Source organism: Diabrotica undecimpunctata, chromosome 1 (assembly GCF_040954645.1).
Source record: "Diabrotica undecimpunctata isolate CICGRU chromosome 1, icDiaUnde3, whole genome shotgun sequence".
In the NCBI taxonomy this organism is placed as follows: domain Eukaryota; kingdom Metazoa; phylum Arthropoda; class Insecta; order Coleoptera; family Chrysomelidae; genus Diabrotica; species Diabrotica undecimpunctata.
This window is the reverse complement of record NC_092803.1, coordinates 24,626,194-24,652,488: the sequence shown is the minus strand read 5'-3', so window position 1 is coordinate 24,652,488 and position 26,295 is coordinate 24,626,194. Positions and strand designations below refer to the sequence as shown.

Here is a 26,295-nt window from a genome sequence, read left to right as displayed (position 1 = left end):
CTTGTGTCCAAAGTCTTTCAGGCCTCCCCTACCTTGTTTTCCGCAAAAATTTAGTCCTGTTACGATAGGGATTAGTTTCTTTCTGGTTACTACCGTGGTTACAGATATGAGCATGCTAAGACGAATTAATATATTAAGCAATATCTAGATTTGACACCAGTGGATCCATCGCGATCATCTGATAGGTACAAAGGTAACGAAGGACCTGACAGTATAAGCATGACATTTAAATTCTCATATAATTGTAATTTTCCTATTTGGTTATTCTAAACAACAGCACGTATTCCTTTGCATTTTGCCTTATTCCATTAATTTATCTTTAATCGACCTTACTTTATATTTCCCACAGGTGGTTCAAAAGTTATCTTCCTTATCATATTTGGCAAACAATTACAACTACCACAAAGACACTCTCATTTAACTGACCGTAATCTGGACTATGTGAGCCTAGTCATGTTCTTGTCGAAGATAAGTTATCTACTGAAACGTATCTTAACACAGTCATTATATTAACAAATATATTTGGTATAAACTACACGTAATTTTGGGTTTGAGGAAGATATTATTTAACACAAATTGATAATTTACTCGTTTACAAATAATGCATTGTATTTATGAAGTTTTACGAGGAGGAACACGTTAAAACACGTAGACAATATTCGAATTATCCGTTATTTGCTATTATGATATGCACAATATCTTAAAACGAGAATATTTAAATAATGTATATTTCCTATTTTTACTTGCGCTTTTTAAGTCTGGGCATTTAGATGTAATACTAATAAAATCGCAAGGATCAAAGGAATTGAATAGGATAGTAGTATTTGCAGATTATTCCATTCGACATCAAGATGATAAACAATAACCGATTTGGTCATGGGAATAGAACCGATTCAAAAAATAAGAAAATAAGGTATAGTATATAAAAGTTTTACTAAAGCAGCAAGAAAATGCTATAATGAAAAAACTAAGAAGCAACATATATATTTCAGTCAAAATTATGATATGAAACTAAAATGTAGAACAAAGATCTGCAAGTCTGTAAGACTATGTATATAATTAAAAAGAATGAAAAGAAAAATAACAGCTAAAAACCGGCAATACATGCAAAAAATATAAAAGTGTAGAAGAAATATTGTAAAAATATGTAGCCGAAGAATTGAATATAGAAAGACGTCGGAAGAAGCAAAATAGGGAAAGATGAAAATAAAGAAAGGGAAAAGAAATAAAGTGTAAAAAAAAAAGATTTGATTTTGGTTCTTAATAATTGATATTACTGATGACGGCACCATCTTTTTGGTCTTTAAATATGCTATCATCAACCTACGAAAAATATTCGCGTCTTGTGAATCTATTCATTATTTAGGCAGAAATACTAAACTCAATTTGGAAATGGATGATAACACAGTTTTTATGGTAAAACATTACAACAGTCTTTATACAGGACGGTTCAAATTCGCGAAAACATAAAATATATAATTCTTTTTTAAATATCTACAAAACCATTCATGCTAGATAAGTACTTAGCCTCACCGCCTAATGGCGCCACTATTTCAAGAGAAATCTAGTGTCGTATAATACCTTCAGGTAGATGGCTCATGTCAAAATGTCAGCCGAATTGGACTCGTAGTTTTGTTTTGACCACCTGTGAAAGTGGAAGTGTCAGCAGATTTTAGAAAACTGGAAAAAAAAGTTATATGGCTGGGTGGTTCGATTCTTGTTTTTGGAAGAGAAATCGCTTAGCGAAATCAAAGAGCGCTTGGATAGCTGAGACAATAGGCATCTCAAAAGACCACGTATATCATATTCTGCATTCAATTTTGGGCATGAGAAAGCTGTCGGTGCAATGGCTGCCGCGTTTGTTCGATCCGGACAACAAGCGCAACCCTGAGACCACTTCAGATTAGTGTCTGACGCTATTTAAGCGTAATTTCAAGGAGTGTCTGCGTCGTTTGGCAACTACCAACGAAACATGAATCCACTAGTATACACCAGCGACCAATCGAAACAGTGGACAGCATCCATCGTACATGCTCCTAAGAAGGCGAAGACTGTCCTATCGGCCGAAAAGGGTAATGGCTAGCATTTTTGGGATTTACAAGAAGTGCACTACATCGACTACCTGCTACGCCAAATTGCAGAAAAACCGACACTATTTGGAGAAGAAAAAAGTGCTTTTCCACCATGATAACGCACTGGTCATACTTCCGACGTCGCCATAGCGAAATTTATCGAATTGGCTCGAACAGTTACTTCATCCACCGTATTCTCCAGATTTGACCCAGTGAGACTTCTTTTTGTTTCCAAGCTTGAAAAAGGCATTTGCCGGGCAGAAATTCGAAAAAGTCGAATGAGGAGGTCATCGCCGCCACAGAAGCCTACTTAGTAGACCTCGAGAAAACGTATTTTTCAGACGGGTTAAAGAAGATGGAGAATCGACATAGTCATAGGAGACTATGTTAATAATAAATCGCTACTTTACCAAAATTTTCGTTTTTCTTTTGTAGGTTAAGTACTTATCGTATAGTATAACCTAATTACAAAAGAAAGGTTACAATATTTTCTACAAAATACAATACTAGTGTACAGGGTGTTCCATTAAAAATGATAAACACACGCTGTATATTGTGTGGTTAGATATCAAAGATATTAAATTATGTAAAAATGACACAGATTTGTCAGGTTTGAAACATCAACGGGGTTGAAGCAAGTATGTTGCCTTCTTCCAATTTATTTAAAAAAAGATGTTAAAATAAGCGGTACAGTACAGACTAGCGCAAAACTTTATACTATGTTTCGTATATTTTTATAATCTAAATAATATTTTTAAAATTGAATAAAGTAATTTTATTATTTATTTATTATATTTTAAATAAATTATATTATATTCAATTATTTCAATGGAATATTATGTTTGCTCCTAAAGCCATCTGTTGACGTATTAACAAAGCACACATTGTTTACTTATGACAAACCTGTCAAATTTAAATGAAACCTTAAATAATAATAAAATACAAATGAATATCCTTTGATAGTAAATTTAATTATTATATGAACTAAATAAGTTTAAAAAAAGTAATTGTATTTATATGAAATTATTTTAAAACGAGAAGTGTGTTAAAAATTTAAACACATAATTCAATATTGTTATTAATTGGATGACATCTATAATTTTTAAATTTTGACAATCGTTACGAATCAAATCTTTTATTGACAAATATTCTTTTAATTTTTTGCTTCTTATGTTAAGTCTGTATTTTGTAAGTTATTTTTTGTGCAGTTTTTAATTAAAACCTGCATAGAATAAATATATGATGACTAGAAACGAATTGATCGAGAGTAGTAAATCGATGTGGAGAACCGCTATTTTATAACGCTACCAGTGACGACGCCATCTTGTGGCGCTAGTTTTGAGACGAGGCCATCTTGTGGCGCTAGTTCGGTGACGTTCGCCTCAGTACTTTACTATAGGGAAAAAGTAATACAACGTTAGTATAGAAGCTTAGCTTTAATATACATCGGAAGCGCTTTAAAAAGACGGAAATAAAAATGTAGTACATGAGGATACCACTCACTAATACTATGATGTACGCTGAACTTTGCAGACGATCAAATAATGGTGGTTTAAGATTTATTATAATCATATATATATATATATATATATATATATATATATATATATATATATATATATATATATATATATATATATATATATATATATATATATATATATATATGCCTCATGGCTTGGTTTACTATTCTTTCCTGTCTTCTGCTTTACCCTTCCAATTTGGGATTTTAAGTTCTTCTATATCTCTTTCAACCTCCCGCTTTCATCTGGAACATTAACAAGCACCAGCTGCAGCCGCTGAACGTTCGTGTTATGACTTAGCGTTTATTTAGACCAAGCATTAGAATAATGGTTGAACCATAATCCTGGTAGAACCGTGTCAGTGTGTCAAATTAACCAAATATTTTGCGAAGGCTATATTTTCAGTGGCATATTTTCATTTGATCTAGAGGTTTTATCAGAGGTTAACTTCTTAGCAGCTGAAGTAACTGACCTTGATAATGATGAGGATATGGCTCAAGGATCTAGTTTAAGTAACGTAGCTGATTTATCAACAGTAATAACCAACAAAGTAGATAATGGTTCTAACGAAATAAATGATCTGTACAAGAATCCTGAGCTTGGACCCAGTTGAAACGAGATGAACAAATGAATTCATCGTTTACAGTTACACTACAAGAATGCCAACCTTTTCCTAAAATTCAAGGCAAGAGAAACAGAACAAAAAGAAAGTCTTGTGGAAGGGCAGGGTTTACGAGTAGGCCATACAAAACTGCTCATGAAGAGGACATCAACAAGAAAGAAGCAAAATGAAAGGCAATGAAAAGGAAAAATGGAAATAGTAAGAAGACATTCAAACAGAACAAACCGAGAACCAGAGACATGCAACTTGTCTATACTGCTCCGAGGAATATTTTACTTCAATTGACGGTTATAAATTTAAATTTGTAAAGATGTAAATTGGAGCTGGAAGGTCAAATAATAGAACAAGTGATGGAGTTTAAATATCTAGGCATCACATTATCCAGCTAAGGGAAGCTCGTTGCCTGAATGAAACAATATAGAGAAATAAAAATATCGAGAAAGAAATGAAAGGCAGAATTTACAAAGCAGTCATCAGACCAATAATAACATGCGCGGTAGAAACACGATCTGACACAGAGAGGACAAAAATAATGTTAGAAACAGCAAAGATAAAAATACCTACAACAATTGATGGTGAGACACTATGGGATAGAGCTAGAAGTACAGATATAGGACGTAGATGCATGTTGGAGAACGTCAAGAACTGGGTAAGAAATAGAAAAGTAGAATGGAAACATATAAGCCGAATGACAACAAATAGAGCAGTAAAGACAGCAAGAGAGGTTTCTCCAATAGGAAGACGATCAGTAGGAAGACCACGAAAAGATGGAACGATAACTTACTGGAGGCACATTGAAAAACAGAGATTCATGTCTACATAAAAAGAAGAAAAAGAAGAAGAACAAGAAGAAGAAGAAGAAGGAGCAGAAGAATTGACAGACGGATTTAATGCTGAAAGTGTTTGGACTGGGCTTACGAATTGTGTGCGGGAGTTGAAGAAGGCGAAGATGAATTCCTTTGTGAACATAGCTGCGAGTTAACCTTTGCGTTAGCCAGAGTTCAGAAAAAGGTTAGCTTTTAAAGAAATTTTTATCTTGATATTATATTTGTTGTTTGTAGAAGGGATCGTTTTACCCACAATATGCGGGTAAAATGATCCCGTTGCTACTGTTTTTATTTTGTGTATTTTTTAAAAGTAAATAATTTTTTACCTCTTTTCGGGGTTTACCCTATTAAAATTCAAGTTTTTTTCTTATGTGGATCATTTTACACCCCTCTCCCCTATTTAGATTTACTAAATAACCAAATTATTCCTGCACATCAACAGAATGGTCAATTATCACAAAATTTTTGGTTTCAATGCAAATTTTCCAAAACAATGTATTGGACGTAGAGGATTCATAGAGTGACTCGTTTTTATAACAAACAACTTAATTAAACAACTTTGTTATAAAAACATCACACTATTTTAAACTAATCTTTCTTAAAAACGTTTTCCGGAGTGAAAATTGAAACTTTAAATAACAATTATTATAAAGTGTAATGTTCTGTACAATCAATTGTGACTTAATTCCATATAAACGTAATATTTAAATTAGTACCAAACTTACCTGGAAAACTACCTGGACAGATTACGAAGGTAACCACATTATTGGTTTACTTAAAGCACTGCAACATTTGAGACAAGAAAAATTCAATTAATTTTGTTTCAAGGATTATCAACTGTGTCATAAAAACTGTGTTCTCAATCATTTTCAAACGGAGTTTAGAGTACGTAAGTTGAAATAATTTATTAATAATTATTTCAAGAAAATTATAAATTTGAGACGCATTTCAATAATAAAAAGAAGTTCAATAGTCTGGCCATAAAATATATTTAGTTTTAAAGAAATTTAAGGAGAAACTATTATTTTTGCTTACATTTTTATTCTAAACTAAGTTTAAAAGAAAATATTGCACCCGTCTGTTATGCCAATAGCGCCGTTTACAAAAAATCTCGACAATTTTTCACTGTTGTCGTGTCCCGCCCAAACCAGACCACCCTGTAGCTCCTAATCGGTCCACTTAAAGTGCCCGTCTACAAAATACTGCAAATTGAGTCAAATTTGTCCACTGTATGATTTATTACCCCCAATCTCCTCGGTTACCTATTTACCCAAGCAAGAACTACAATCCAAGCCACCAGTCGCGTAGCTTAAAGCAAACCGTGCAGTAGACAGTATACAGTACTGGCGGTCGCAGATCTCTTCGTAGCGGCATTCAATGCACTTCTAGTTCGACTCTTTGGTGTTGTCGTGCCAAAATTTGTATTCTTATTACTTATTTTTTTTTTCGAGTGGTTACTGTGAGTTTTTTGGTGTGAATGTTTTCGCCGGTCGTAGAGATGAGTGTGGTGTGTGTGAAACCGCGGACTTAGTGTTTGCCAGGTGGATACCCCGTTAATTTTTCTCTTCTTTGCGGCGAGTTAAGTAAGTACCCTAGCGTGAAATTTTCGCAGGCGATTCAATGCAGGTAGTCGTAAGAATTTTTTATACTTCAATGTCTCTCGCTGGTTTTATTAACATATTATTTACTTGCAAGTTGTTATCGGTTTCCACAGTTTTGATGTTTATATAATAATTTCAAACGCTATCTATAAAAATTACACAGAATTCGTAAACATTGCGGTTTTTGACATAAACAACAATTTTTAAATACAAATTGTTACAGATCTATGCAACTTGTTCATTAATAAAAATGTTATTATATACAGAAATTTATTTGCCATTCCTCTTCATTTGCCATTAATAATGAAAAGTTAACATAATGATAGCCACTTTGTTGCACAAAGTTACCAAAGAATATAGACGCTTAAGCGTCTATATTCTTTGAAGTTACTATGATTAAGACAAGGAGATCTACCTATTGTTATTCAATTCGGAATAAAGAACAAGCAAAAATAATGCCAATATTTTTTAAAGATCTATGTAGACATAACGTTTAGGATATATAGGACTCATTCAAAGGGCGATCAACAATAAACTAAACTTTAAGAATTAAAAAAAAAAATCAAGAAAAATGTAATCAGATATAAATTATAACAAGAGACGGAAGCGAAGAGTTAGAGATTAATATATGAATAAATAAGAAAAAATAGGAATTCAAAAATAAGATTAAGCAACAAGCTGCAGCTTTTTTTGTAAACAACAACTATAAAATAAACTTTCTATTAACGTTTCGGCTATCCCAACGGAAGCCGTTTTAAAAATAATTTTTTTAAATTATTTTGTTATGTTGGAAACTAAAATTTTTGGTACATTAACCTTTTTGTGGATTTATTTTGCAAAATTTTAATGTCATTACAATAATTTTAACGTAGACTTCAAAAAAGTATCGTTTTTTTTTGGGCGCGCTCTTGGGAAGACGCTATTTGGGGATAATTGATTTCGCTCGACAAGTAGTGATAGCATGCAATTGTTATTTATCAATATCACAAATTTCAAAAAGGTCTTAATACTACATCTTACTAATCCTGCTAGACCCTTCTAAGAAGATCGCTATTTATTTTGTTTCGTCGACTAAATGCAGCTTCTTAAAAAAAAAAAATTCTTGTTTACACGGTAAATTCAAAACTATAGATCTTCTCATTGCGCAGTATATTAATATTTTTAATCATGAGTGCATATTCTGATAAGTTAATGAATGAAATAAAGCCACATAAAAATTTTCTTATCCAGAAGAAATCTTTTATAAACTATGAGTCTACTCATTGCGCAGTGTATTAATATTTTCATTCATATATGCATACTTTGACAAAGTTAAGAATAAAATAAAGTCATATAAAATTTTTCTTATACAGAAAGTATTTTGCAATTTGTGGATGTTTATGATAATTGTTAATTTCTATGTTGGATAAATAGATCTTAATATTTTTAAATGTTGCAATATTTGAAATACTGCAACACATACGTTATGGAATATGGTAGCAATATATGGTCTCCGTATTATAAATAATGCTAAAAGATCTGTTAGAAAGAGTGCAGAAAAAGTTTTTAAGATTTATAGCTTTTAAATTAAGAATACCCGTAAATGAAATTGAATATAATGATATAAATTCTTTACTTAAATTGACTAGTCTTAAGAAAGACGAATGTTACTAGATGTGCCGTAAAATGAGGCTACTTTGTGACACTTTTTTAGATCTTGTGATGATATTATAATACATAAACTTTTGTTTTATTATAATTTTAAAAATACAACGTGAAAACTCAATATTTCCTCTGTGTTCAGTGAAAACTATAATCCGCTATATGTTATGGAAATCAAGAAAATGTCAAAGAAAGTTGTCACAAAGTCTCCCCATAGATGGAGGTCTCTTTGTGACACGTAAATTTTTCTGTGTTAAAGGGAATTTTATAACTCTGACACAAAGAAATTTAGTTTACCGAAAGTACAAGCTGATCATAGCCGCAAATGTCAACCAAGAATTAAAATATTTCGGTTTGGCAGTGTTCGGATTTTTTTAGAATGCATCTGTTTTATGCTTCAAATATAAAGAGTGAAAGCTTTTAAAAAGTACATATTGATGATACTATTTTATGAATTCTGCAATTTTTAATTTATATGAAACAATAACGAGTAAATATTTGTCTGTCTCGAGATTAATTGCAAGCATCTATTGCAATTTGGCAACTGTTGATTTGACGATTGCCAAATCTGTTCCCTAATCTATCAAAAGGTAATTGCCAAAAACAAATTTTTAATAATTAACTGCAATTAATCTTCAAATAAACAAATATTTACTTATTCGTGTTTTATATAAATCAAAAATTGCAGTATTTATACCATAATATAAACAAAATGTACTTTTCTAAAGCCTTATCTTTTTATATTTGAAGCATACAGCATCTACATTATAAAAACATGCCAATACTGCTAAAATGTTTGACATTTGCGGCTATAATCAGCTTGTACTTTCGGTAAACTCAACCAAAAAATCTAAAAAAATATGACGAAACTTTATAAAACCCCTGGGGATTATTCAATGCTGGGTATTATTAAATTCTAGAATGTCAAATAAAGCTAGCTTTCCACGTTGCGCTTGCGTCTTTACTTGCATTTTCATCTTTTTTTTCAGGCCACTTCCATTGTTTTCCAACAGATTCCATTACATTAACCATTGCTCCTGTTTTGGAGATATTAGTGATATGGCCAGGAAAATATTTTCCTTCAAATTGTACAACTGCATACTTTCCCTCTGACTTATCCACTTCTTTGGGTACTAAAACATCTTCTGAAGAATGTGCGTTTTCAATACTAGAAAGATGTTCATCCCCTGAACTATTTTTTTGTTGTTGGATGCCAGAGATTCCAGGCTGAGACTTATCATCCTTTTTTGTATTTACAGCAGTGGCAATATCGTTGTTCCAGTCACTTATACTTTTTCCTGGTGGCACTGCCTCCCTTTGGTAGTGTCGGTTCTTATATTTGTTAGCCTACTATCTGCTGTTGCGGTAAAACAATAGGGTTACATTAACTATCTAATACTTGTTGGCGATCTAAAGGAAAAATTCCAGTCTTTCTAAATTCGGATTTTACATTGTTAGCCGCTCTCTCATCTAATTGGTTCATCAGATTTTTTAAAAGACTGGGAAACTCATCATTTGGTATAGAAGAAAGTCTGCTACCGTGACTACTTGCCTTCAATGTGTTCTCAAGATCTTCCGCCATTTCTCCTTCATAGGACGGAAAAAGGCTACGTCTAGTGGCTGATGCAAATTATGGTATTAGGTGGTAATGCTATAAAACGAATATCATTAGCTTCACATTCTTGAATGACCTGCTGATTTAAATGGGAACTAAGATTTTCGCTTGTGATTGCCTTTCGCCCTTCTTGTCGTTGTAATATTGGAAGTAGAAGTTGTAGAAACCAGTCCTTAAAAACTTGATAACCAAATCATCCTCAAGCCATTATATTATACGCCACATACCATTAAAGAAGTACATGCTTTAGATGCGTTATTTTCGTTTGTGCAGGGTTATCATCAAAATTACTTTTATCATAATTCTAAATGAAACATGCAGGAATGCCTTGTAGTTCCACCTCCAAATGATCAAAGAAATTATTTATGATTTCATCATCAGTATCAGATCTAGCATGTGAAGTAGTTTGCGCCATCCTCTGAAAAAGTTGCGGATGTCATCTTAAAAATGATTTCACCCATTTCAATACTGGCATATTGTTTTTAAAGAGTTTAACATTTTTGCCTTGCGGCTCTAATAGGGTCTTCTTCTTCTTAAAGTTCCATCTCCTATCGGAGGTTGGATATCATAACGGCTATGGTCACTTTGTTGGCTGCTGCTCTGAAAAGTTGTAGTGAACTACAGTTAAACCATTCTCTAAGGTTCCTCAGCCAGGAGATGCTTCTTCTTCCTATGCTTCTTCTTCCTTGGATCCTTCCTTGCATAATAATTCTCAGCAGCTCATATTTTTCTCCTCTGGTTATGTGACCCAAATACTCTATTTTTCTTCTTTTTATGCTGTTCATAATTTCTAACTCCTTATTTAGACGTCGTAGTACCTAAGCATTGGTAATCCTTTGAACCTACTGAATTTTTAATATTCTTCTGTAACACCACATTTCGAACGCTTCTATTTTTCTTATGTGTTGTTTCTTCAATGTCCAATCTTCCATTTCGTATAGTAAGATAGAAAATATGTAACATCTTAGAGCCCTCAATCTGAGATACAACTGAAGGTCTCTGTTGGTAAGCATTGTCTTCATTTTCACAAATGCTTGCCTTGTAGTTTCAATTCGGACTTTGATTTCTCTGCTTTGGTCATTTTTGTCATCAACCCAGGTTCCCAGATATTTGTATGTCTCTACTTTTTCTATTTGGGTTTGCTCTATCATTAATCTTTCATTTCCATGTTGCGTTTTTGAGACAATCATAAATTTAGTTTTTCTCTTATTTATTTTTAGTCCGTATCTAATGCAATAATCGTTAATTCTATTTACCAATTCTTGTAGCGATTCCAGGGTGTCTGCCATTATAACGGTGTCATCAGCGAATCTTATGTTATTTACTATTCTTCCGTTTACAGAGATTCCATCACCCAGATCCGCTATCGCTTCCTTTAATATGGCTTCACTGTACACGTTAAACAGTAATGGTGACAGGGTAATAGGGTCTAGTTACAGGAAAAGCAAAAGCTGATACAGTAATTACATGGACTGCAAACGCATTTTCCTCTCGTTCACTAAATACTTTTTACTGTCCAGTCTTTCTCCTGTATCTGTTTTGTATTTTCAACCATAAAGTATTTCGATAGATATAGTCGCATAATCCAGTATTGAAATACAAAATTTTAATTATTCTACCATTTCTAATCGATCAGCAAAGATAATAAGTTTAATTTTAGAGGCCACTGTCACAAAGTACGGTCTCACTTTACGCGTGGCTTTTATTTATAAAATAATGCGAGGAATTACTATGCTCTTTTCTAAAGGTTTACCTACCTACTCCCTATAGAGATAAAAGATCTAAAGATTTATTTTATTTAGAATCCTATTATAGAACTTATAGCAAATAAACCCAAACAGAGAATATGTAGAAATGCAAATACATTTATTAGTAATAATTTTTTTCATTTTTCACTTTTACTATGTATTAAGAATTAGAAGATTGGAAATACCGTTTTTACTCCAGTCGTCAGAGACGAAAATGCCATTGAACCTCTAAAAATCATACGAACAAGCTGTTTTTGCTAAGTATGTCAATTTTGGGACCCCAAAAAAGATTTAAAAACGTTTACCACTCCTACCCACGGGCTTCCCCCTAAAACCCCCCTCGTAGGGCGGGAACAACGGAAAAAATAGATTTACCAAGAATCTGTACGCCGTAGAAAAAAATGTTTCAAATAAAAAATGTAGCTGCGATAATTTTGAACAAAAATCTTTTGTAGCACTTTTTGTGTAGAGTGAACCGTTCTCTTAGAAACAACGCTTGAAGTGACCGGCGGCTTTGAACGTCAATTACGCGCGGGAAATCGTTTTGAAATAAAATTTGTATCAACTAGAACTAGACGGTAAAAATCAGAGTGTTCAGTATCAGTACTTTCCTGTGCGTTGACATTCATTTTTACAGTGCGATCGAAATTTCGGAACAGCAAAAAGACTTATCAGAAGAAAAGATAGGATTTACGTACCAGAGGAATACAATCTAATAATTCCTACTGCCAAAGCAAGATTTTCGGTAACAACAATCACCTCAGACGACATATTTGACTTTAAACATACCTGGAAAAATTATTACAAAAAAACTTGTAAGTCGGTGGACAAAACGTCTACATTTATGATATTCAAATATAGATATTTAGAGTATTCTTCTTCCCATAATGGATACGTAACAGTTTCAGAACAAATAGATGGTTTTCTGAAACAGAGGTTTCCTCTTCAAAAAAAATTAGCTGATCCCTTCTTTGCCTACTACCAGAGCATACAAAAATACCAATAAATGAGAAAAAGATGGAAGACGTTCGGAAAATAATTCCATATAAGTATTCGAGAAGATAAAAAAGAATTTTACGAAAACATCCTTACATGGTCAACTACTGCATCAGATAATATCATTAAGGAAGAAGGGTAATTTATGGAAATGATATTTTTGTATTTGCTTGTTTTTTATAAATTACTTTAAATAAAAAAAGGCTTTTTCATAAAATTTTGTGTCTTTATTCATGTCAAAAAAATATAAATTTTAAGAAAGGAATAAATCCAAGATATTCTTTATCGTTTTTATAGATAACGAAAATCATTGGAGGGCTTTTCTCCAGTCCAAATTAACTTATGTAAATTGTGCTTTATAGTAGATGTCATTATTAAACAAGAAAAAATTAAATAGAACGAATAAACAGTTTTTACTGATTTCCGAAAATCTACTTTTTGGATTCATTCTCTTCTTCTAACTGGTGGTTTAATTTAGAAGCCACTTTTTTAACTGCACTATTATATTTTTACAAATATTAAGTTTACTATTTCAATTAGAAACAGAAAATATATTAATTTAATTTAAAAAGTGTTAAAAATGACCTGCCCCTTCCTGTATACAGGCTCTACATCGTTTCAACAATGAGTACCAAATATTTAGAAAAATTAAATGTCGCTGTGGAAATTTATTTATAGCTTCCAAAATTCGGTTTCTTAATTGTTCTCCACGAGTTATTTCCACGGAATAAACATAATCTTTCATAAATCCGCAAAAACCAAAATCAATTGGATTAAGATCTGGACCGCGCGGTGCCCATTCAATTGGTGCATCGTGACCCCTTCCTATCCAACGTGCTGGATATTGTCGAAGTAAAAATGCCTAATCTTGTCGCTATAATGAGTTGGAGCACTGATTTGCACGGTTTTTTGCTGGATTACTGTTACCACGCACTTGTTTGTGTAAGTTTCTAGTTTCCTTTAATTGGCGATCAATTGCTAAGAATATGCACACTTCATTTACACATTGATTTGATTTATTTATGTACACTATTATTAAAAACATAGCCAAATATAAAACTACGCTAGAAAACAATTTTTATGGTTCATTTTCCAAAAATACCGATTTTATGGCCGATATGGCTAATATCCCTCGTAAAGAAATTCGAAGAAAAACTATCTTGCAGCAGCTTTGAACACCTTTCTTTTGTTACTTTTGTTGTAGCACTTACCTTCCTCTGTCGACAATGTAATTTACTACCAAAACCCAAAACATTTAATTTACTTTCACCTTTGGATTATTCCTATTAAAGGTAGAGTAATCTGGATTTTACTACAATAAAAATATCTTTTAAACTATGAGACTTTCTGCAAACGTGTGATATCAATTATAAATATGTTTGATGAAAAAGTTTATTGATGCAGTTATTTGTTTAATTTTTTTCGCGATTTTTAAACGTTTTATTGATTAACATACAATTATATGATATTTTCTGTACATTATTAACCTTGATAATACTTGTCATCTAGTTCAAGCCCACATTTTTTGGGTGTTATTTTCTACATTAGTAGTCCTGAAACAGAAAATAATATAAACGACTTAAATAATAAATTCACAAATGCCTTACTGGAAAGTCAAAACAAATTCTATCCTAGAACTTAAAAAAGAAGAGAAGGTTAGCTAAAATATCAGGCAAATAATACAGAAAAGAACTACAAAAATTAAATAAAGAAATATTCAAAGCTGTTAGACAATACACTCGAAAATACAACCAAGATCAAATCGAACATACCATTGAGAACAATAGAAGTATGAAAGTATTGAGAAAAAGACTAAGAACGGGGACAAGGTAGATAATAAAGATTATAGATAGAAATGGTCATCTTACAACCAACAGAGAGGAGAGGAGAGAGGAGATCCTTAAAATAGTTGAAGACTTCTACAAATTGCTGTACACAAGCCAACACAAAGCAAATAGCAGAGAAGATAAGTAAAGTCGGTTCGCTATATTTACGCGGGTTTCGGATTAACAAAATTATGCTAATGACTCATTGATAACCAGTTGCAGTAAACGACTTCCCAGAAAATTAGGTAAAAACTGCATTAATGGTCATATTTTAAAATACATTAAAATAACATTAGGGTAGGTATAAATTTGTTACAATATTGCACTTGAATTGATTCTTTGCCAGTGTTGACATTGTATGTTTGGTGGAAATATTTAAAAATGCCTAGACGTGTGTTAGATGTAGATAGTCTAATTTGTAGTGTACATAAGTATTTTACGGATGAAAAAGAAAATGGCGGTCCTTTAAAATCGGTAATGTCTGTTCAACAACGCGTATTTGATGCTCTAGGAATTAGTGAAACCAAACTAAGAGGAGTATTACAAAATCGCAATAATAAACGGCCGAAAGAAGATCACCGAAAAACTCGCCTATCATTGAAAACGAAAGATATTCCAGATGGAAAAAAATTTGAAATTCGTGATACCATTTATCGAATGCGAGCCAACAAGGAACATGTGACCTTAAACACAATTCTCTCGGAATTAAAAGATAGAAAATTTGACGAAATTGGCAGAACAAGTCTATGGCAAGTGATACATAATTTGGGTTTCAAATTTCAAAAGGAGGATAACAGAAAAGCCCTTTGTGAAAGAAGTTCTGTTGTGCATAAAAGAATTAACTTTCTAAGAAAATATTCTAAATTAAAAGAAGAAAGGGCAAATTTTATATATTTAGACGAAACATGGATATTTTCTAGGGGTGCAACCAAGAGAATATGGCAAGATGATAACGTAAAGTCTATCAAACATACTGATGGAGAAGGGAAGCGACACATAATTTTACATGCAGGAGCGAAATCGGGTTTTATAGAAGGTGCTGATTTAATATTTTTATCTAAATCAAAATCAAGTGACTATCACGATAATATTAACACAGAAATGTTTGTAAAATGGTTACATGAAAAACTTCAACCAGGTTTAAGTGAGCCCAGCGTAATTATTTTAGACAATGCACCTTACCATTCTGAAGTATTAAACAAAAGTCCAACGAATTCTTGGACTGTTAATAAAATTAAAGAATGGTTGACAAAGGAACATATACCATTTACACAACATATTTTAAAATCAGAATTATTACGCTTGGCAAATATCCACGCAAAACCAAAAACCTTTGTTGTGGATCAGATTATTGAAAGCTACGGTCATCAAGTTTTACGTCTGCCACCGTATCATTGCCAGTTTAATCCCATCGAATATATATGGGGAATAGCAAAACAATATTATGACAGCCATATTGGGCCTAACGGTTATAGCGACGACGCAGTTCGGGAAACTTGGCGAAAGGCACTTTCAATTGTAACTCCAGAAGTGTGGTGCAACTGTATATTCAAGTGCGAGAAACTAATAGAAGATTGGTAGACTCGTGAAAATAAAATAAACGAAATAAGTATAATCATAATAACAATTAATGGTGATGACGATGACGATTATGATATTTTTGATGATAATGACTGATTTTCATTTTTGTTGGCAAGTTAAATTTTTTTATTTTTCATTAGAAATTCTCTCCATGGAACAAATATACATAGACCATATTTTCTGTGTGAAATGTAATATAAAATTATTATTAGGTTTATATTAGCCACATTAGACTCCATTAATGAAGTAATTCTCCTTATTATACCGTCAATTATATAAAAGATTTTCCATTATTATTTAATTAAAAAAAGTTATGGATTATTTTTCATTTCATTTGACCAGTTGATATTTCCCCAAAGAGCAGGTAATTAAAACTGGGTCATACAATACAATTTTTAATCCGAAACCCGCGTAAATATAGCGAACCGACTATACCAGAAATATTAACAAGGAAAAAGGGCATTGTCAACCAAGAATCAGAACTACTACCGGACTAGTATAGCTAAGAATAACAAATCTCCAGGCGAAGATTGTGTAGTTACTGATGCAATCAGGAAAGAAAATCGGAGGCACTTGTCTACTTAAGAAAATAAAAGACCTTTTTAACATGTGCCTTTTGGACAGTAATATACCCGACAAATGGCACAATGCTGAGGTAATTTTATTTTGTAAAAAAGGAGATCCCCATGAATTAGAAAACTACAGACCTATAAGTCTTCTTAGTCATCTATACAAACTCTTTACAAGAATAGTAACGAATCGTCTTGAGAAAAAACTTGATTTCTATCAGCCAATAGTAGCAGCGGGATTTCGTACCGGATTTAGATCAAGATCAGGTGCTGATTAGCATTAAAACGGTAATAGAAAATACTATGGCATACAATCGACTACTCGTTCTGGCTTTTGTACTACTACTACTACTACTTGTCGGTTTATAACGTTCTCCGCCGTTTTCCGACTTCAAATCGCCACTTAGTCCGGTTGTTCCATAGGTCTTCTTCTATGGCCCTCTCTCTCAGTTCTTTATTTATTCCTTCCTTCCAACTTTTTCTCGGTCTACCTCGTTTTCTCTTTCCTTCTGGTTGCCATTTTAATATTTCTTTTGGTATTCGTTGTTCATCCATTCTTTGTATGTGTCCGAACCAGATAAGTTGTTTTGTTGTTAGGTCATCTGTGATTGTTTGTTTGATTCCCATTATTTCTCTAATGCGTTCGTTGGTAATCCTTTCTCTTCTGGATCTTCCTGCGACTCTTCTCCAAAAATCCATTTCCGTCGCTTTCAGCGTTGCCAGTGTTCTTTCTTTCAGTGGCCATACCTCACAGCTGTATAAAGTGATACTTTTTACTATAGTCTCATATATCCTCTTTTTATTTTACTTGCTGATGGATTGGTCCCATAAAATGCTGTTTAACATTGTGATTGCTTTTCTCCCTGGCGTAGTTCTCTCTCTTATGCCTTTGACTAATATTCCATTTTGTGAAATAGTGATATCTAGATATTTGTAGTCACAGCAGTGCGTTATCGTGGTGTTATCGTCTAATCTGGCTTTTGTAGACTTCCATAAAGCCTTTGGCACGGTAGAATTTGACAAAATCCTGGAAGCACTACAAGCATGCCACATTGACTACCGATATACAAGGTTAATTTATAATACATACAAGAACGCAACTATGTCGGTTACACTACATAAAACACGGATCATATCTCAATCGGCAAAGGAGTTCGACAGGGTGATACCTAATCGCCTAAACTGTTTTTCACAGTACTAGAATATGCTTGTAAAAAACCTAACTGTTTTGTTCTCGGACAACCTCAAGGAGATATGTACAATGCTACATCAACTTCAGTTAGTGTGTGCCAGTGTGTGACAACGAAGTAGAGCTGGTGGAAAAATATATTTACCTTGGACACGAAATAAAGATCACAAGAGCCAACCAAGTATGCAAACTACGAAGAAGAATAATCCTAGCATGGGCAGCCTATGGAAAACTCAAAGAAATCTTTAAAAGCGATATACCAATTTCTTTAAAACGTAAAACATTTGACAATTTTGAAACTTTGACATTCACAGCTACAACTTCTAAAACGGTGCAAATAGCTCAGAGGAAAATGGAAAGGTCAATGCTGAGTATATCACTTCGTGACCGGCTTAGAAATGAAAACTTAAGAGAAGAACAAGTGTTACCGATGTAATTTCCCAAATTGCCACACTGAAATGAAACTGGGTCGGACACGTCGCCCGAATCAGTGATTAAAGGTGGACGAAGAGATTACTTGAGTGGAGACCAAGGTTAGACAAAAGAAGTAGAGGAAGGCCCCCTACTCGTTGGACTGACTATCTCAAGAAAATGTCAAGAAATTAGATGAAAAATGCTCAAGATAGAGCACAATGGACAAAAATGAGGGAGGCATATGTTCAGCAGTAGACGCAAAGGGCTGGATGATGATGGTGATATTGAACATTGATAATAATTGCCATTTGTTTATTACGTATTTCTGTAAGTTTGATATTTTCTTGATTTTGTGTGTGGTTACTTATAATTTATGGTAAATTAATTTTGTTTACTGACTCATCTCATGGGAATAATAACTAGCTAGTAAATTATATTATATATGTTAAAAAATTGACCCATTTCCCTTTTTTATTCAATATTTTTTCTATGCAAATCTATGCATTAATTCCGCATACTTTGCTTATTGAATTTTAATAAGAACAATAAATTCTGTTAATTGCGAAACTGTGACATTAATTAAACGTGTTTAAGTAACAGAAATCAGGCCGTGTACGGCATGACAGGCTTTCAATTTCACACGTGTTTAAAACTGTCCCGTAAATGATAAAAGGTTTGTTTGTTTGACAATGTGTCTTTAAAGTGATATTTTTTGATTCTATGAGTCAATAGATGTTAAGTCTGGAAACAAAGGTAGATGATATTACATACAATACAAAAAAATTGTAAGATAATGTAATATAGAGGTAAAAGTTTAACATAATCTGTAGAAACAGATGCAAAGCTTGTATAACTTACAATATCTATCCTATAAATCTATAAATAATGAAACATTCTTCTTTGTACAACTTTTAGACAAGAAGTTGGATGATATTTCAAAATTGTAAGAAAGTAGAAAAAAAAGATGATATATACTTGATATAAATGATATAACAAAGAACATTGCTCTGGTATAAAAATGTGTCTCTAGGAGGCTGCAACAGAACCCATCGGATACCAATCCCAGAATCAGAGAAAACTTGCATATTGGTTTGACGAAGAGATCGAACATCGAAAAAAATAGAGAGGAAAAGAGAACAATATCAAAAATTGGAGCCACATCGAATATATTTCTTTATTTAATCAAAGTGAAGATAATGAAAAAGGAAAAGTTTTCCTCCTTTTATGTACTTCCAATAAATAAGCTATTTGCTTAATTTTCAGTCGTCTCATTGGAGAGTGGGAATTGGGATGCGCATCGCCCCGTCTCGAAAACCTTCTTATTGGCCAATTGACCTGGAAATCTCTAATCTCACTATCATTATCATCATCAATCTGTATCTGTCTTGTGCGGCTTGCATCCAGTTATTGCTAACACGCTTCAGGTTGTCAGGCCATCTGGTTCTTGGGCGTCCTCTGCTCCGTGCATTGAAGTGCTTCTTGCCTTGACCTCCACTCGATAATATGTTTTTTTAAATAGTTGGCTAAAAATCTGGCGGCGTTTTCTGCCCAATTCTATGTTATCGACGCGGGTTTTTCGATAGCGTCTGTTGTTTTTGTTCTAAAACGTATTTCTTCGTGTTGGATTCGGTCTCTTAAGGACCGAACGATTTGGATCGTTCGAGCATAATTCGATCTGTGTTGAAAGCAAAAAGGTTTACACGACAGGATATGAATGTTGAATTAATTGTGGTACAAAATGGCGTCACGTGAAATAATTAATGTAGGTGTGCAATTAATTTGTTGTGCAATTTGGGAAGAAATCGCTAAATCAAATAAAAAGAAAAAAAAAAAAAACGAACGTGGTGGACCCGACCGTGGATTGTGAGACGAAATACCCATGGTGCATCACAAATCCTGTTCCAAGAAATGGTTGTGGAAGATCTAGAGGCTTATAGAAATCATGGATAATGCTCATTTTTAGAAAAAACGCACTTTTAGAAAAAACTGCTGTAACAAGTCAAAAAACAATACAAATATGCGTGAAGCATTACCAGCAGGGCTGAAATTGCAAATAGCTCTTCGATTTCTAGGCACTGGAGACAGCTATGTGTAAATGATGTATTAAGGACTAGTACAACAAAATGAATGTTTTTAAAAATAAAAAAAAAATATTATCTACCTACCATGTTTGATTGGCTTTTTCTGCCTCCCATCGTTACTGTTCCCAGAAAACTATCAGCATGTTTAAGCCAAATTAGAACTGGTACATATAAGTGGTCAGGTCCAGAGCCACTCTTTAGTGATTTCAATACTTTGCTCAATTCACGATTGTATGTTGTTCTAATATATTGGGTTTATTCATATGTTGTAGAATTGCTTGTAATGCCTCTCGCCTCGCTTGTAGATTGCGATAAAGCTTGGTTTGTGGATTCCATAATACATTATAGTTTTGATAAGCATCCAAAAATCTTGCCATATCTGCATCTGACCATTTTTCAGTCATTTTTTTTCAAAATTACAGCTTGTCGTACTAAAAACAACAACTTTACACACGCTAGAAGTACTTTACTCGGCTTTCGGTATGTTGTGTTTCCGTTCGACCAGGTGTTTACACATTCGATTCCAGTCGTTCGACATCGATTCGGCGACAATCGCCCGTCAAAAGTAGACAGTCTTTCTACTTCCGTCGAATCGACTCACTCCGCCGAACGGCCAAGTCGATTTATGGTTTACATATTCAATTTGCTTTCGATTTCATAATCGACCTAAATCCCCTTAATCGCCTTAAAGGCGCGTTTTCACGGGTCGATCTAGATTGAACGATTTGGATCGTTCGAGCATAATTCGATCTGTGTGGAAAGCAAAAAGGTTTACACGACAGGCGATGAATGTTGAATTAATTGTGGTACAGAATGGCGTCACGTGAAATAATTAATGTAGGTGTGCAATTAACTTGCTGTGCAATTTGGGAAGAAATTGCTAAATCAAACAAAAAGAACAAAAAACGAACGTGGTGGACTCGACCGTGGATTGTGAGACGAAATACCCATGGTGCATCACAAATCCTGCTCCAAGAAATGGTTGTGGAAGATCCAGAGGCTTATAGAAATCATCTAAGAATGTTTAATGCTCATTTTGGAGACGTTTTACAAAAAACTGCCGAGACAAATCAAAAAACGATACAAATATGCGTGAAGCATTACCAGCAGGGCTGAAATTGCAAATAGCTCTTCGATTTCTAGCCACTGGAGACAGCTATGTGTAAATGATTTATTAAGGACTAGTACAACAAAATGAATGTTTTTAAAAATAAAAAAAATATTATCTACCTACCATGTTTAATTGGCTTTTTCTGCCTCCCATCGTTACTGTTCCCAAAAAACTATCAGCATGTTTAAGCCAAATTAGTCCGGTACATATAAGTCGTCAGGTCCAGAGCCACCCTTTACTGATTTTAATACTTTGCTCAATTCACGATTGTATGTTGTTCTAATATATTGGGTTTATTAATATGTTGTAGAATTGCTTGCAATGCCTCTCGCCTTACTTGTAGATTGCGATAAAGCTCGGTTTGTGGATTCCATAATACATTATAGTTTTGATAAGCATCCAAAAATCTTGCCATGCCTGCATCTGACCATTTTTCAGTCATTTTTTCCCAAAATTACAGCTTGTAGTACTAAAAACAACAACTTTATACACGCTAGAAGTACTATACTCGGCTTTCGGTACGTTGTGTTTCCTTTCGACCAGGTGTTTACACATTCGATTCCAGTCGTTCCAGACATCGATTCGGCGACAATCGCCCGTCAAAAGTAGACAGTCTTTCTACTTCCGTCGAATCGACTCACTCCGCCGAACGGCCAAGTCGATTTATGGTTTACATATTCAATTTGCTTTTGATTTCATAATCGACCTAAATCGTTCAATCCAGATCGACCCGTGAAAACGCGCCTTAAAGGCGCGTTTTCACGGGTCGATTTGGGTTGAACGATTTGGATCGTTCGACCATAATGCGATCTGTGCCGAAAGCAAAAAGGTTTACACGACAGTCGATGAATGTTGAATTATTTGTAGTACAAAATGGCTACACGTGAAATTCTTAATGTAGGTGTGGAATTAATTTGTTATGCAATTCGAGAAGAAATCGCCAAATCAAACAAAAAGAAAAATAAACGAAGGTGGTGGACACGACCGTGGATTTTAAGACGAAATACTCATGGTGCATCACAAAGCCTGCTCCAAGAAATGGTTGGGGGAGATCCAGAGGCTTATAGAAATCATTTAAGAATGGTTAATGCACATTTTAAAGAACTTTTAGAAAAAACTGCTGGGAAAATTCAAAAAACGATACAAATATGCGTTAAGCATTACCGGCAACATTTTTTTTATAAATTAATAATATAATTACTTCAATCCATCTATTTAACCCGTTTGATAAATTTAATAATGTTTAAATTATAAGAATAACTCTAAAATTAGTAGTAAATAATAGCAAATCAAAATTAAAGGTCTTTTAAAGTACTTTTAAAAATTATTTAAAAAAATATTTTTCAGCATTTTTTCCAATTTGGTATTTTATATATAGGAGGTTGACTGATGTTATATATTAATTAGGCATAAATGAATCAAGTATGTAGCACCTTTTTTATGTATTATTATTGTGTATGATGTATTATTCAAAAACAAACTGAAAAGTTATTACTATAAAGAGGGATCTGTATAGCTGTAGCTATGCTTGACTTGAATAAAACAAGGATTAGAGAAAAAAAATCACAAATTTTATTAAAATTATCTATATTTTTTAAGTAAATGTTCATATAATTTGGTACATTGATTTGTATATCTAATATTCTCTAAGTAAGGTTTTACATAAATAAATAGTCTATTTATAAATGCACCATTAAGATGGTATTTTCTTAGATAAAACTTTGAAATCAATGAGGATCAAATTACAAAATGATAGATTAACAACTAGAACTAAATTAAATGTATCAGCTATAATGGAACTGTTGACACGGTCTACTGACAACACTTATTTTTATCTAAACAATGATTTCTATAAACAAAATTTTTGGGCTTTGCTTTAAATTCATTATTAGCTAATATATTGATGGAAGACTTAAAAACAAACATTCCTAATTCAAATTGAAAGCCCAGAATATGTTGGAAATATGTAGATGTTGTGTTGGATACATTTCTGATTAATATAAATAAAAGGTAAAAGGAGGAGTCAATAAAATTTACAATGGAAAAGAAAAACACATATGAAAATTGCCTGTTCTAATGACAATTCGTTTTTGGAAGAAAAATAATTATTATCTAACATCTATTTTAGTAAAAAATGATTATTCCAGTCGTTCGACATCGATTCGGCGACAATCGCCTATCAAAAGTAGACAGTCTTTCTACTTCCGTCGAATCGCCTCACTCCGCCGAACGGCCAAGTCGGTTTATGGTTTACATGTTCAATTTGCTTTCGATTTAATAATCGACCTAAATCGTTCAACCCAGATCGACCCGTGAAAACGCGCCTTTAGGGAGACAACCAACATCTGGTCCTCCATAACGCCAATACCCCCCTGCGATACGCCAATCTTATTCACTCCCTTTTTTGTGAGTGATAATGTTTTTGCTCCATAAGTGAGTACAGGTAACACACACCGGTCAAAGATTTGACCATTCCTTTTGAGGCATATGAGTAGGTCCGACTTAAACACATAGTTTAATTTACCAAACTCTGCTCAGGGTAATCCTATGCGACGTGGGAGGTCACATGTCTGGTTATCTCTGCCCAACCGAATGTCATGTCTTACGAACTTATGTAATACAGTCTGCACAATATATTCTCCAAGAAAAACAGCAATAATTCGATTTAGCACCAGATTATTCATGATTTGAATCTTGTTCAAATTAATCTTAAGTCTGACTTTCAATGAAACGTGATATAATTTTTCCAATATTATTATTCCATCATCCATACGATGGGCTATAAGAGCGGTGTTATGTACAGATTTCAAATGACTGAGATTCTCTCCATTTATGTTGATACCATACTCGTTCAGATCTGCCTTCTTACAAGTATGTTCTAAAAGCGTCCTAAATAGCTTTGGAGAGACGGTGTCTCCTTGCAGTACCCACCGCTGTATACAGAAGAATTTATTTGCTAGCTGTAGCATTTTGGAAGATAATATATTTGATTATGTTAGTCAATACCACCGCTGGAACGATAATCGTAACGTGTATCTTGTTGTAGTTCAACATGTCGTAAGATCTCTTAAATCGTTCGGAAAGTATGGCATGCTTAGAAATCTGTCATCAAACTCTATTAGATAAACGATTTGTTGATGGGATTTCAGCGTAGTAATAAATGAATTGAGAAGTAATACAGTGCCAGAAATTATATTAATAATTACAGACCCAATTTAACGAAATGACAATTTATTTTGCTACATTATTTTGTTTTGTTTAATTCTTTTTGAATAAATATGATTGTCAGCAAAAAAGTGCAAAGTTTTATTTGACAAAATATTATTTGAATATCGTATTGTATAAAAATAAAATATTATGTTCTCGAATTTTGTCATATGAATTTCAAGTTGCCAAATGCAATTTCAAGTTGCAAAATCTTTTAACGTAACATTTATATTTTTTTTTCGTACTAATTGCATCTCTAATTTGTAGAATCTATAAGTAAAATACTATTGGATAATAATAGAAATTTTTGGACGCAGTTTATAGAAATTTATCGAGAGCATTCTATCTATCTATCTATATAAGGATTTTTACAGCTGTCGCCGCCTTCCTTTTTTCAGCCAACGTCTCCAGTCCTTTCTGTTCTGAAATTCTCCATCTCCAGGTCTCGCCTTTCCATGGCCTCGTTCACTTCATCCCTCCATGATTTTCGGGGTCTAATTCTTTTCCTCCTTCCTATTGGGCTCCAATCCCAAATCTTTGCTATCCACCTTGTATGATCTGTTTTTCTCACATGTCCATACCAAATTAAACGTTTTTCTTCGATGTAGCTGAGTATGTCTTGTTCTACTGTCATTCTTCGTCTTATCTCCTCATTTCTGATGCGATCCATTTTTGTCACTCTGCAGCTTCTTCTCATGGACTCCATTTCAGTTGCTGTGATTTTGGACCTGTTTCGTTTATTTATTACCCAATTCTCTGCTGCATAGGTCATTATACTGCGTACCAAGGTGTTAGCAGAGCATTCTATTACTTTAATTCTTTCTGTAGATTAAGTAAATTTGTAACTGTCTTCATTCCCCATGTGTTCTTCTGATCTACAGATGAGGATAGAAAGATAATAGAAGCATATCAGAGATTAGATAAGTTAGATAACTTATATTTGATACTCTCATTAAAATTTATGAAGTACGTAGCAACACTTGTAGCTGTAGATTGTCCATTCTTAAGTAATACTACTACTACAGCAATACAGCAGCTGTTAACTTTTTCGAAATGGTTGGTGTCATGATGAATATTTTGATACTGAACCAGTTGCATAACCGATGGCTTGAAACTTTTTCTCGTCTGTGGGCAAAACGTCTATTTTACGATTTATCGTACTATCGATAGTACAACAAATTGCATTGTCTGTGTGTTTAAGGTGTAAAAGGTTTTCACATTTTTAGAAACCATTTTAAAAAAGTATTTACCAAATGATTTTTTTGGTGATCTGTTATTATTATTGTATAACTATCTATATTTTAATGTCTGAAAAACGTATTTTCCGAAAATTCACGAGGATCTCTTTTAAAAACTAAAAATTATAACTCAGAGAGTGAGTTCGACTCTTCAAGTCTGGCTTGATACCTGTCCATTAACTGATATTCTTCTTTGACACCGTTACGTCTATTACGTCTGGTACTCAACGAAATACCATAAATTATAATATTAAAAAAAAGGTACAAAATGCCTAAAGATATAGCTGTTTAACGCTAACTTAAATATTATAAGAGTACTTGATTTTTGTGAACACCAAGTTTGTATTTATTGGGCGATATTACTTTTATTCGTTTTTTTTTATCACTTGTTACTTAAACTGTTATCTATTCAAGATATTATTGTAATATTTTTC

General features: G+C 33.3%; 1 protein-coding gene across 1 annotated transcript in view; it reads left to right on the top strand.

The window, feature by feature from the left end:
- Positions 1-6,348: 6,348 nt before the first annotated feature.
- Positions 6,349-26,295, top strand: part of LOC140446554 (uncharacterized) — a 432,060-nt gene continuing 412,113 nt past the window's right edge. The window contains exon 1 of the mRNA XM_072539120.1: positions 6,349-6,627. The gene's annotated coding sequence lies outside the window, so the exon portion shown is untranslated. The remainder of the gene's footprint in view (positions 6,628-26,295) is intronic.